The 12,777-nt window shown below is 38.6% G+C and overlaps 1 protein-coding gene across 4 annotated transcripts in view; it reads left to right on the top strand.

The window, feature by feature from the left end:
* b3gat1a (beta-1,3-glucuronyltransferase 1 (glucuronosyltransferase P) a) overlaps positions 1–12,777 on the top strand; it is a 72,311-nt gene that overhangs the window by 43,373 nt on the left and 16,161 nt on the right. For 3 of the 4 annotated variants that reach the window (XM_051398352.1, XM_051398354.1, XM_051398355.1), the window contains exon 3: positions 9,482–9,655. The gene's annotated coding sequence lies outside the window, so the exon portion shown is untranslated. The remainder of the gene's footprint in view (positions 1–9,481; positions 9,656–12,777) is intronic. The other variant, XM_051398353.1, reaches the window with a different exon arrangement.

The raw sequence follows: 12,777 nt of genomic DNA on the forward strand, positions 1-12,777 counted from the left end.
CGTCAAAACTAAACTAAAGGCAACATCATTATGGCTGTTGCAGCTGTCAGTGGAATATAACAATATAGGATATATGGCTGGGATATATATACAGCTAAAAGTTAATTAATTGAAATAATTCAACATTCTTTTGTCATTTTTTAAAGAAAAAAATCTGAATTCTCACAGTCAATCTAAATATCTTTTTCTGACATTTTATGGACCGAACAACAAATATAGAAAACAAAATAGATGAATCAAGAAAATGATCAACAAAAGAATTGATAATGAAAATAGTAAACGAGCTGCTGAAGCTTTAGAAAAGTACCATACAGACATGAGAGTGGTATCGATCATCACATCAAAATCATAAAAGTAAATAAGCATATTCGACAACAGGTCTATTCCTTTAAAAGCAGCATCCCATTAGCATTCAGCTCAAGTATAGCCTCATTGCACTCTTGCTAGATATAAACATGTCTGTTTTGGTCTTGTAATGAAGTTGTTACATTCAGGATTTGGTTTTGGTGTACGTATTTGAAGTCCTGTCCCTCATTATTATTACCACTATGACACAGTACAGTATATGTCTTCACAGTTGCTTGCACGGCATCCATAAAGCTGAAAATCGCCCATGGATTTGGTGACAGCATTGCTGGGAAGACGTGCCGTCAGTCACCACCGTGCTCTTTATCTCAGCAAAGTCATTGCGCCGTTGAGTCAGTGACACCTCTGTAATGTAGCATCAGCAGACACACAGTCGCTGTGTCAACAGTGTTCTGTTGGTGTCATCTTTCTGTGCCCCCAGGTGCACTTTGAATGCGACATAGCATAGCAGCATGCACGCAAAGTAGAAGGACAAATAATAAGTGATAAGCAATGATTTGAAAGGCCAGTAAAGAGCAGATTATGAAGGCTCGGGGTTGAAATGTCAAAGGTGCCTTGTTTTTACAGTGAGCTAGAAACTGTGCTGACTCGCTACTTCATTAGACCTGCATTCAACATCATCACTTATTTGACATTTTACCAGAGATCGTTAAATGTCAGTGCTTTTATTCCAGAAATACCATTTGTGTGAAAGTGGTGCATGTGCGCATAACTGCTTTTAATATAGAATTTTAAATAATAAGGTGGATTGACTAGCTTGTAAGTGCTGCCAAGAACTATTTCCATATACAGTACAAGGGGATGCCATTGCATTCAGGTCTTTTTTCTTTTGGAAATAGATACTGACGTGTAAACAAACCTAATTTTTAGTTGTCTATTTTATTCAGTGTTTGGACAGCAGCCCTAATGTGTCAACACATGAGTGTAAATACATCATCTGTGACACATAAGGTAATGGGCTTTTAGGATATCATTGTGGTCATAAAATATACTGCATAAAGCATTAGCAAATGGAATGACTCACACGTGCTGTAAGCATGGGAAATAATAATAATAATGATGTATCTACTAATTACCAAAGCTATTAAATGAGTCTCCACCACAAATTAGTTTGTCTCTTGGGGGCTGTGTTTCACTGGCAGGTTCAAAGCTAATGACAGCATGTCATAGAGGGGCATCACATATACCAACACTCTTACTAATTATGTAATTAAGACAACACCAGAGATGGACATGAGCAAACTGGCAGCTGTGTTGATTCCATAATTGTTATGTGCCAAGTTCATCTGCCGCTGCATCAGACATATCCTTATAACCTCTACTTATCCTGGGGAGGGTTTTGCTGTGCACGCATGCTGTCCTCCAGCACTTCCCTGATTCAAATTCACACAAGCTGAATTGCTACACTACTACACACACTTGACACCTCAGAGCCACTAAGTTTTGTCATGTTGGCCAGATAGCTCCACTCCATTTTCCCCACTGGCTTGTCTCTCCTACCTCAGGCTACTGGTGTCCCCATATGTCATTTTTCCTACCATCAGCCTTAACTTTTAAATCTCAGCTTCCCTTCTTCTTGGCGGATGCAGATCAGGACAAGTATTAAATACTGAATATTAATAAAATTCTGTTTGTTTGATTGTGATTTAAATGTACAAATTCCTTCAGATTCTGACCCATTGTCAAACAAACAGTGAGTTATTTAACAAAGACTCTCCTTAAGGAAAGTCTTCTCGTCATTTTTCCTCCTCTATTTACGACAATTATTTCCCAGCCCAAACAAAACTCTTGGCTACTCTGTCACTACATTAGCTCTAATCCCCTAGGTTTAATTAGCGATGATCAGATTCATAATTATATATATTTTCCCTCCACAAGGGCATATAATTGGGGGACTTCAACGCAGGGGAATCTTTCATCGGAGAAATCCATGGTCTAACCCTCATTAAGGAACTCAGAGCTCAGCAGAGCTAGCAGAAGTCTGAGAGCGAGAAGGTGCAGAAAAGAGTCGAACACCTAAACTCCCACTCAGGAAGCAGGCTTTAATTAGCTAATGAATCTGGGAGCTCCCTCTGCCAACCTTTGACCTTATGCTGAGGCATAATAAGCCTGTTCACAGTGCGAGACATGTCACATGAGGTTGAAATCAATGCCCTGTACACCAAAACTGATTTTAATGAGATAAACGCTCTGTTATCCCTTTTATTGTAAGTAATGGTTGAAGTCCTCTTTCATGAATCATTGCTGGAGATTCTCCAACAGTTGTAATGTATTGATTTAGTGTCATTTTCAACAAAAGCTCCTGCTTCATGATTGATATTGCTTGTCATTTTAATGACACAGAAAGGAACGACATTTTCTAATTTACAATATAGACCAAACCTCTAATGGCAGCAGTAAGGTTGCCATCTAAATCTTGAATATGTTATTAATTTCCTTTTTGCCTTAGCTCTGATGACCAGCCCCTGCCTGTAATGTCAAAAAAAGAGTTCACCCTGAAAATTAAAATTTGGTCAGTGTTGTTGAAGAGCATTAATATTCATTCATTATTTCAGTGAGTTTAAAGGAATACATTTGACATTTTATCAAATACAGTTATTTAAGTGTAGAAATGGCAATTTGCTTTACTGGGAGTTTTGTGACTGTTCCTTGGTTGGGATCAGTTGCCAGGCAACAAGCCAAGACATATTTTACTTGCGGTTATAGGCAAATAACCCGACTTAAAACATCAAACTGCTGTTTTTACACCAGTCTTTTTTATAGATTAAATGAAGACGATATGACATGTTAATTAGTGTAATTAATGAGTTATAGAGGTGGTGGTAGGCTGGTTTTATTACCTTTGGATAGAACCAGACTTGCTGTTTCCCTGTTTCCAGTCTTTGTGCTAAACTAAGCCTCAGTGGCTGCTGGCTGTAGCTTCATATTTTCTCTACAGATATAAAAGTGGTATCAATTTTCTCATAACTCTCTGCCAGACAGTATTTCCAGAAATGGCAAAACTGCAGGTTCCAATGGCAAAATTGTAAGTTTGAGATAGTCCTTTGATTTGATGGAGTTGATACTTTTAATAAATCCAATCTATGTGCTTTAGCGTACACCAATGACTGCTATCTCTGTCACACTTATAGTACAGATACAGTTTCTTAATGAGGAGAAACTTTGAAGCAGTGCTGGTATTACTCCGGTCTCTCCCTGTGGTCTCCCCAAGATGACATCTCCTTGACTCTATCCTGATCAGAGCTGAGCTATGCTGACCCAACATGGCAGGTCCAGGTCTCAGTGGCATCCCCTGCAATCCTGGTGGGACGCCTTCAGTCTGCTCAGCCAGCTGTGAGAGAATGCATCATGCTCATTGGAAATGTGCCCTGGGTGAGCCGAACTATAAATTAGTCAGGATAAGTTAAGGGCAGACTGCACTAGGCTATCCCCCGCAGTTATCAGCAGAGAAGAACCTGCCTGAAGGTTGGTGCTCTTAAATCTTTAATCATTGCTGCGCCAGCCTGATCCAGGCGTGGACTGGGGCCATCAATCAGGGCCGATGCTCACAGCTAATGGGTTATTCAAGTTTTCCTGAAAATGAAACACCCATCCTCATCTAAATCAAGCATGAGAAACAGCACTTGCTGCGACAGTATTTTTTGTATCAAACAGCATTTACAGTACTGGGAAAACTGGTCTTGTTCCATGCAAATACTTAAAATCTGGCAGACTAAAGATTGACATGTTTACATCCCATTTTAGAAACTCTTTGATTACTAATTACTGCATAAACTATTACCACTGTCAGCTCAACTAGTAAGTTATAATTCCACTTAGCCTTATTTAAAGTAAACTAACATGATCATAAACAACATAGCTGTCTTTCCTCTCACAGGCAGCCACCGTCTACATAGAGTTGCTTGCCTTCCCTGCATTTCTATTATTAGCTTGACTCAATGCAGTTGTTTCATAAGGAGGGGATCAAATTTTGAAGACACTTGCTCCATGGCAGGTGTAAATTGGATTGATGGGACAAGTAACACAAAACCAGTGTGAAGGCGACCTTTTGTTGAACCTAAACCTAGAATGAATTGTGGCATAGCAAGGCTGACCTAAAAAGATCTTCCCATCTGTATTCATTTTAACAGAGGAAACACTTCCTCCAACACAAGTCACATGAAGATCTGGATTCAGTTTTTTTTTTTTTTTTATGCCTTTTTTAATTCCAAGAACTTTAAACACTCGTTCATATTTTGAAAAGCAAAATAATTGCCAATTCTGCTCAAGATTTCAAATTAAAATTTTACCGTGTGTCATCAGTCCCCCCTCTGCCCACAAATGAGTTTAATTAGTTTGTGAGAAAACGACAGTCAGAAAGATTCAAACTGCCTCAGTGCACCCCAGTCTTTAAAACACAAGATTGTTCTCAAGTACACCAATGAAGCTGCCTCTGATTGTTTTTCCGTCCATTACATTTCACAGTTTGAGAGAGAAACTAATAAATTGAGCCTATAAATAAAATGTAATTAATGAATGTACGGTATTTATACACACTGGAAATCTGGCTTGAAAATGAGAGATTTTACACCTGGGATTCATGCATACAAACTTGCAAAAAATTTGAAGAATGGAGGAAAGCGTGAAGATTTTGGTTGATGTTCAATAATGTCATAAACTTTGCTGATTGGTTCTGAAGGTTTCTGTTTAGTCTTGCTAATTACACACAGATGCAGAACTTATATATATACAATAAGTATATACAAAGGCATGCATGCATTGTTCTTACTGTCCATGACGCATTCAAGTATGTAACATTGTCAGTTTAAAAAACATTTATCGCTGACATCAAGCGCTGTACAACTTTGTAATGATGTTATGATGAATCTGTGCCTTGAAATACAAAACCAGGACAATGTGAGAAGTGAAACGTCAGGGAAAGCCTAGACAGATCACCTGCTCCTGGCTTACTGTACTTCAAAAGCAATTAAGCCTGTTTGAATCAATGCCCTCGGATTCAAAAGAAGATTTTAATGACACCTCTAGGCAAAGCTGTTTTTTGGGGCTGTGACAGTAACATCAATAATGATCTATTGCAGCAACTTGTCTTCTAAGATTCCCCAGATATCTCTAAAAACTGTTCTGGGCTTCACCAAGTTGGTCTGAGACCAATGAATTCAAAAACGAAAACGAACGATTGGACATACCAGGACACAGTTATCTCCCGAGAGCCTCTCTTCCCTGTCGACTGGAGAGTACATCAAAATATTGCCACAAACCAAGCAAGGAAAAGATGATGTTATTATTGGTCCTCAGGAAATAAGAGACGGTTGGGGCCAAGAGAGCTCAGAAGTCAGAAGCAGACTCGATTACAAACTTGGAAACTTGCCCCCGCTTCGTCTTAGAAGATTTGGCTTTACCAATCTGAGGGAGAGGGGGATGAAGAGGGAGAACGTGTGAGCTGACTTGATAGCTTTGATATACTTGTCAGTGTGAGGGACTGAGTAATAAATTATCAAAGTTTACTGTCCGTGCCTTTATATGTTTATAGCCCAAATAACAGGAATGTTTTCAACATATTTCAACATTTTATGTTAAAATATAATACAAATATGTGTTTATAAAGGGAGCACATTAATTTTTTTTTATGTTAATTTTATTTCACATATAAAGTTGTTTATCTGAAGACTGACTGAACACTGCCTAAGACCAAACTTACGGTAATTAAAATGTTTCCAGTCAGAAGAATTTACTTATCTTAAATTAATATCCACCTACTAGCTTTTCCCCCCATGCTTTTAAATCATGTCTTGTGGTCTTCGTCAGCAAATTGAGTTTGCTCAGTTGACAGATGATAACAGTTCAGTATCATGTGAAGTTCCATAATTGACAACCGAGTTATTTCCATGACAATAGAAAAACATTTCCATGAGGTATGGTTGAAAACCTTGGGTAAAAAAGCGATGTAGATCTCAAGTTAAGATCTTTTCTTACCAAAATGTATGTATTTTGGTTACAATATCTTTCAGTGACAGTCACAAAGCATTTCACAATTAAGATTACCAACATACAAAACATGGCACATGCAACATGAATCCATCTTTTCAGTATATGGAATAGATTTGTCCCACAAAAAAAATCACTTGGAGCCTTTTTTGTTCTGACTGCTGCCTGATGAATCCTCAGAAAATTGTTCAAGAAGAAAAGATACTCTTCAAAAGAAATTTAGCTAGATTCAAAGGAAAGTTTAATGAGGCACTCTGCGTTCTCAAGTAATAGCTTGGAGGCGCTATACTACATTGTGTTTTTATTATTTTAAAGATGATGCCAATTGGGTCTAAAATGGTCATATTTTTAAGTAGTAATTTACTTTATAAGTAAGACAGAGGATTTTAGAAGCAAAAGTTATTGAAAGAGCTGCTTTTTTGTTTCAGATTTGTGCAGAGATACTGTTTTGCATTCCCAAAAGTCAGCTCAGTTACAAGGAAGGCTTTGAGGTAAGATCATTAAGAGATCTGAGGAAATAAAACCATATAAGCCGCATATGGTACTAATATAGGAATTTGCTACCCAAGCTGAGTAAAGATGAGTGTATTGGTGCTTATATATTATGCCATAATCATGAAATCATAATAATAAAATCAAGTACGACACACGGTCCTAAAACAAGGGAGAACTTGTAATGCTGTCCAGATCTCCCTTCCTTTTTATTTATTTTTATTTCACCCTGTATCTCTGACAAGAGAGAAACGGACTGTTTGCCCCCCACCCCCAACACAACAATTTGCATACGTGGCATTGTTGCTGTGATTCTTCATTAATCAGTGGCAGGTGTTCTCGTCACAGCTGGTTAACTCATGCTGATGTGAAAGGCTGTCAAGCTTCATTGTCTGCCATTGGCTGCTGCAGTCTGTGGTGTGTATTCGGTGTGCCACATCACACAGTTCAGGTGCCACAGACACAAACAGGCCACCTGGGTGCTCGTGTCAGCCAGAGGCCTTGCTTTACATCTGTTGGTGCTACCTATTTGTTACTATTTTACTCCCTGTTGAGCAGAGATGGAGGAACGTTCTACATTAGTATAACAGAAGAGATTAGAGTGAAATTGATTAGAAGGCAGAAACAATGAGAAATGGAAGCTGGAGTTTTGTTTTATTGTTTCATGTGTATGTGTGCCATGCTGTGCTATGCCTGTAATGTTCACTTTCTAAGCTCTGTACTTAGGCACAACAGTGCTCGAGCTAGATAACATGGGCTAACATGCTCACAATGACAATCCTAACATGTTGATGTTTAGCAGGTACGTTATAGTGTTTACCATCTTCACCTTCTTAGTTTAATGGGTTAGCATCCCAGCATTTACTAATTAATTTGAAATGACATAGATTTGGGTAAAAAAATCAACATATTACCAATTAATATTTGACCTTAAGAGGAGGCTTCAGTCCTGAGGGGGGCATGAATGTCTGGACTGTACCAAATTCCATGACAAACATTTCTGTTGAGTCTCCAACATCCTCCTTGATCCATCCTTTGGGTCCCTTGATGTCTCTACAAATTTTATGGTAATCTGTCCAACAGATGTGGAGATGTTTCAGTCTGGACCAAAGTAAGATTACAGTAAGTAGTTCATAGCATAATTCCAAGTAGAATCTTCCTTTAAAAGTAAATCCTGCATGACTCAATTCTCCTCAAATAAAATAAAAAACAACAACTCTGTGCCAAAAGAGAAATCAAAACTTTTAATGAATGCATTTTCTATTACAAAAGAAGCATTTTTAGCTCTGCACATTCTGTATAACATAACAGCATGACGGGTTCCAGCTCCAGCTGGTAGTGCTTGCCGTGCTGTTTTGTTTTTCCAAACATTTTCTTTCAAAAATGTTTAGCACTGAGACGCTGCAGTGGCCTGTCGGAGGGTCTGAGATTTTGGCAGGTTGTTGTATTACACTGTGTTTTCTTCTGTTTAGCTCCATCACAATGTGTATAAGAGGGGAGTGCTGTAAAGAAATCAGTGCGACAACACTGTCATTGCAACTTGCATGACAGTACCTGGCAGCAACTGTAAAGCCTTTCTATCGCTGCTGTTTAGTTATTTTTTTGTCACTACTGTACTCGCTTGTCACCATCATAAAAAGCAAACGCTGCAGAAGCTGCACTAACCCATGAGGACCGTTGCTCATATTCATCTTTTATTCCTTTTTCCACACAACTGATGTCAACCCTCAGATGCATGATCCTTCAGTTTGAGAAATTGGACAATGCATCAGGGCAATCTGAAAATAGATTGTGTTGAAATTTTGTGCACATCAAGCACAAACACTGTATGACTGGATCACAAGTAATTTGCCTTTTTATACAACAGTGTGCCTCAGTAAAATGATTCAGGGACTCCTGCTGTTCATTCCCCAAAACCTATATGATTCTCTATTACAAAGCCCCTAAAAATACAGTCTTCTGCCATCCAGTTTTGGAGCTGATGCAGCATGCAGACATCACTGCCTGAGTGAAGGATAAGCCTCCATAGAAGCAGCGTTCCCTCAGATGTATTTGAATAAGACATGATGCCAGTTTATTTTTGTAGCATCCTCCACCCCAGACTCTTGGCAAGCAATGGAGTTGTGACTAACCCTCTTCCAGTTTCCACATTAGGTGTAAGAAAAAGAAAAATACTGAGTCTATGTCTATGTGCAGTGGGGCTTATAACTTATCAATATACAGTATTAACCATTTCACACATAAGAGCCAGAAATGCCAGCATAGCAGTGGTATATCACCAGCCCCTGGGGGGAGGGATTCCTCCTGTGAATCTGAATGGTGTGCATCCAAATTAGAGTTCATTACTTTACACTGACACACTTTTCCTCAGCTGCATTTTCAGCCCGTGCTCTTTGATGTTAAATAATGAATAGGCGTCACACAGCCACACTGCTCATGAAGGTGTCTATAGCCAAGAATCTCTGTAAGGCATTTGACTCTTAGGCCCTGTCCAAACTGCTGTGTTTAAACCTGGCTGGCTGTCCTTGAATGTCTCGTGGGGGGCACATGAAGGCACACGCTGTGAAAATACAAAGAGAGAAGCTCTTACAATCTCTCATCACTGAGTCATATTCACTGAAATGTCCTTATTTTGCAGGTCTGGACTCAGTGTTGCCTGTCTGCGCGAGTAGACACGGCAGAGAAAGAGGGAAAGGAGATGGTCGGCTGAGGTGTCATAGAGGATGTCACCACTACAAAGCTCGTCCAGTATGCAGTGTGGTCTTCCCAGCTGCGCATCACCAGTGGTGCCATGATCCAGTTATAACTGTGGGTGAGCATCCAAAGCCTTTTTCATTCACATGGTTGTTTTAATTACACACAAGCAATGGTATTAAAGGGCCATTCCACTTTACACATGAAGGTCAGCTTACTGGTCATAAGGAGTGCTACTCAACCTCTGAAATCAGTTTTGTTTTCTCTGGATGACCTTTGTCAGTTTGAGAAAATAAGCCTGATGATGTCATAGTGATGTCATCAGTGTTATCTTGGCTTTGGATTAGGGACTATAAATGTCTCATTGCAAACTAGAGGTGAGGAGTTTGAAAGATGTGGGCATTTACCAGGCAGCGAGGGTCTATCAAAGGATGCTATCAGGTTGCATTGTGGGAAATGTAGTTTTGGGATCTTGACTTACAATAGGGACTGAAAGGATATCTCAGCTTCTGCTGATTCCATTTTGACCATTCTAATTTTAATCCATCTTTTGCCGTGGTCCAACTTTATGAAAGTGGAATATCCCCGTAAAGTCTATTAAATGCCGTCTGTATTTGCAGAGCGATCCGCCTTGTTGAAATTGGCTTTTTGGATAAAAGAAAACATACTTGGGTAAAGAACTGACTAGATCGAAAAAGGTTTTTCTAGGTTTTCTGGGAGAAAATTCTAGGTTTTCTCCTTTTAAAAAAGCTATCATTTTTCAGCAGCCAGATACTTTCTCCCATTACTAAGTGCATATTTACAAGGTCAAAAAATCCATTCCGCATAAAATGTAAGCAATAGCAATGATGTCTTTTGGGTAGATGTTTGGCATGAATGGGGATTTGTTCTCTGTGAGTGCCTTCCAGATTACATGAACTACTTTTTCTTTTTTTCTTTGGAGATGACTATATTTACTACCTATCAACTAGAAATTGGTTATTACATATTTATAGGCTGTTATGGGTTGTTTGCATTTCTGGCATTTGTAAGCGTCTGTAAAATAGCTGTATTTCACGTTATGATGAGATGGTCTACAAGGCTTATTTTTTCCAACTGTAGCATTAACATGGTCAAACCTTTTTCTTTCAAAAAGCACATTTGGTTTATTTTTGTTTATGGGGTTCTAGAAGATTGTCCATCTGTCCCCCATATCTCCCATCAAAAACATGGCTCAAAGGGATGCAGTCACTGTGCTTATCAGAGTCCCATACCATCAGGACATGGACATGGAAGGGTCTGGGTAATGTCTTTTTCTGTACAACTTCTTATACTTGTACATAAGCGTGCAGAACCATGCACAATAATATTTTCCACTGAGGACTTTGTAAATCACCTTCCCCCTTGAAGTAGAAAAAAAACTGCTTTAAAACAGGAGTACCAATTTCTTTATCAGCAGGAAGCATGTACGTATATGGTGTAGGGTTTGTGTCACAACTATTCATACTTAAGCCATTCTTACCCGATGGCTTGGGCATTAATGGTATATTTATTTACAGAGCTCAATAAACATAATTGGCATGTACAATTATGTTAAGCCTCCATATTCTGCCACCTTCTCAAGCAGTGGGAGCAGGATCACTGTGGGGAATGTGATGACTTGTTTCCTCATGTGTAAAGCTGAAATGAATACAGCAAACACCTGTGCTCACATTATGTCTGCTTTTCTCCTTTGTTTAATTGAGCACATCAGTTAATAACTGCATTTTTCCAGTTAGGGCTCGGCGTAATGCCAGAAGCCTATTAAGGAGGAGGAGAGACAGAGCCTGGGAGAGATGTGGAGGTCTGTCATCCTTAAATTCAATGTAAATGAACTGCATGGCAATGAAGTGCAGTACAGGGAGTGGACGCAATCATAAGAACGTCAGTTATGTTCTCCAGTGTTCATTTGTCCTTTTCATAACAACTTCTGGCAGACTTTTACATAAAAATGCAACTGGAGGAGGGAAAAATTTATCTCATTCATGAAAGATGCAATTTGTTCATAAAATGTTAACAGAGGAAGATGTGTGTTTAAATACAAGCTTTCTTTTACTCTGGGTCTTGAAAGCCCTGGTCTATCTTTTTATTCTACCATAAATTTGAGAATTGTGGAAGTAAGAGGCTTTCAACTTTTTGTAGGGTAGCTCGGAAGTTGGCATCACCCTGGTTCCTTTGACAAAAAGCCAATGGGACTTTACTTTTCCATTGGATTTTGGATTATTGCAGAAAATAAACTCTGTGGCAAAAAAACAAAGGTTTATGATATACATGTTTTTGTCAGCAAGATAATTGTCACAAATTAACATCACCTTTATGAAGTGTAAATACAATCGTCAGAAGTCTTGATCTAAGGCATCAAATCAAAACCCATTAAAAAAACTTGCTGACTTTAAGTTGAGGTAACTATACATATATATATATATATATATATATAACCATATATATTCTTGAATTTCCCTCTGGATAAATAAAGTATCTATCTATCTATCTATCTATCTATCTATCTATCTATCTATCTATCTATCTATCTATCTATCTATCTATCTATCTATCTATCTATCATAAGCGCTAAATTGCCTACTCATTTCTGGGTTTTAGGACTCATTCCTGCAGCACTCCATACAACTCTTTACCCTCCTCCTGTGATCTGAATGTATGTTAACTGGGAAGCCCAAACTTGGAGGCTAAACCTTCTTTGACCTCACAGACTGTACCTTTATTAGAGGAGGCAGTAACAGCTTGGCAGTAACATTGAGAGAGCACAAGAAGATAAGAGGAGTGCAAGTTAAAATAAACAGTGCTGAGATCAAATGATGTCAGTGAGGAAGGCAATGCATTTAATGCATTTAATAAGTTTGTTAGACTGAAGAAAACATTGATATTTTAACCTTTTTAATTAATGTGTATATTACATAAATACAAAGACTTAATCCCATTTCTAATCAAATTGTGAGAAATCATAAATAAATTACATTTTAAGAAGATTATATTCATTTGTGGATGCTATTTAAATGCATTCCCACGTAATGTTTTTCATGCTGTGATTAGAAGGATACAAAGCTGAACCAAGTGATCTGGACTCTGCACATTTGCCAAACAGTCAACCCGCAGTCTGGTGACATTGTTTCCTGCCATTTGGCCGGTAAATATTTTCAGCACTGGGCATGAAGTCACCGCCCGTCCTCAGTGATGGCACCAATGAGCTCATCGGGTTGGCAG

Source organism: Dicentrarchus labrax, unplaced genomic scaffold (assembly GCF_905237075.1).
Source record: "Dicentrarchus labrax unplaced genomic scaffold, dlabrax2021, whole genome shotgun sequence".
Classification (NCBI taxonomy): domain Eukaryota; kingdom Metazoa; phylum Chordata; class Actinopteri; family Moronidae; genus Dicentrarchus; species Dicentrarchus labrax.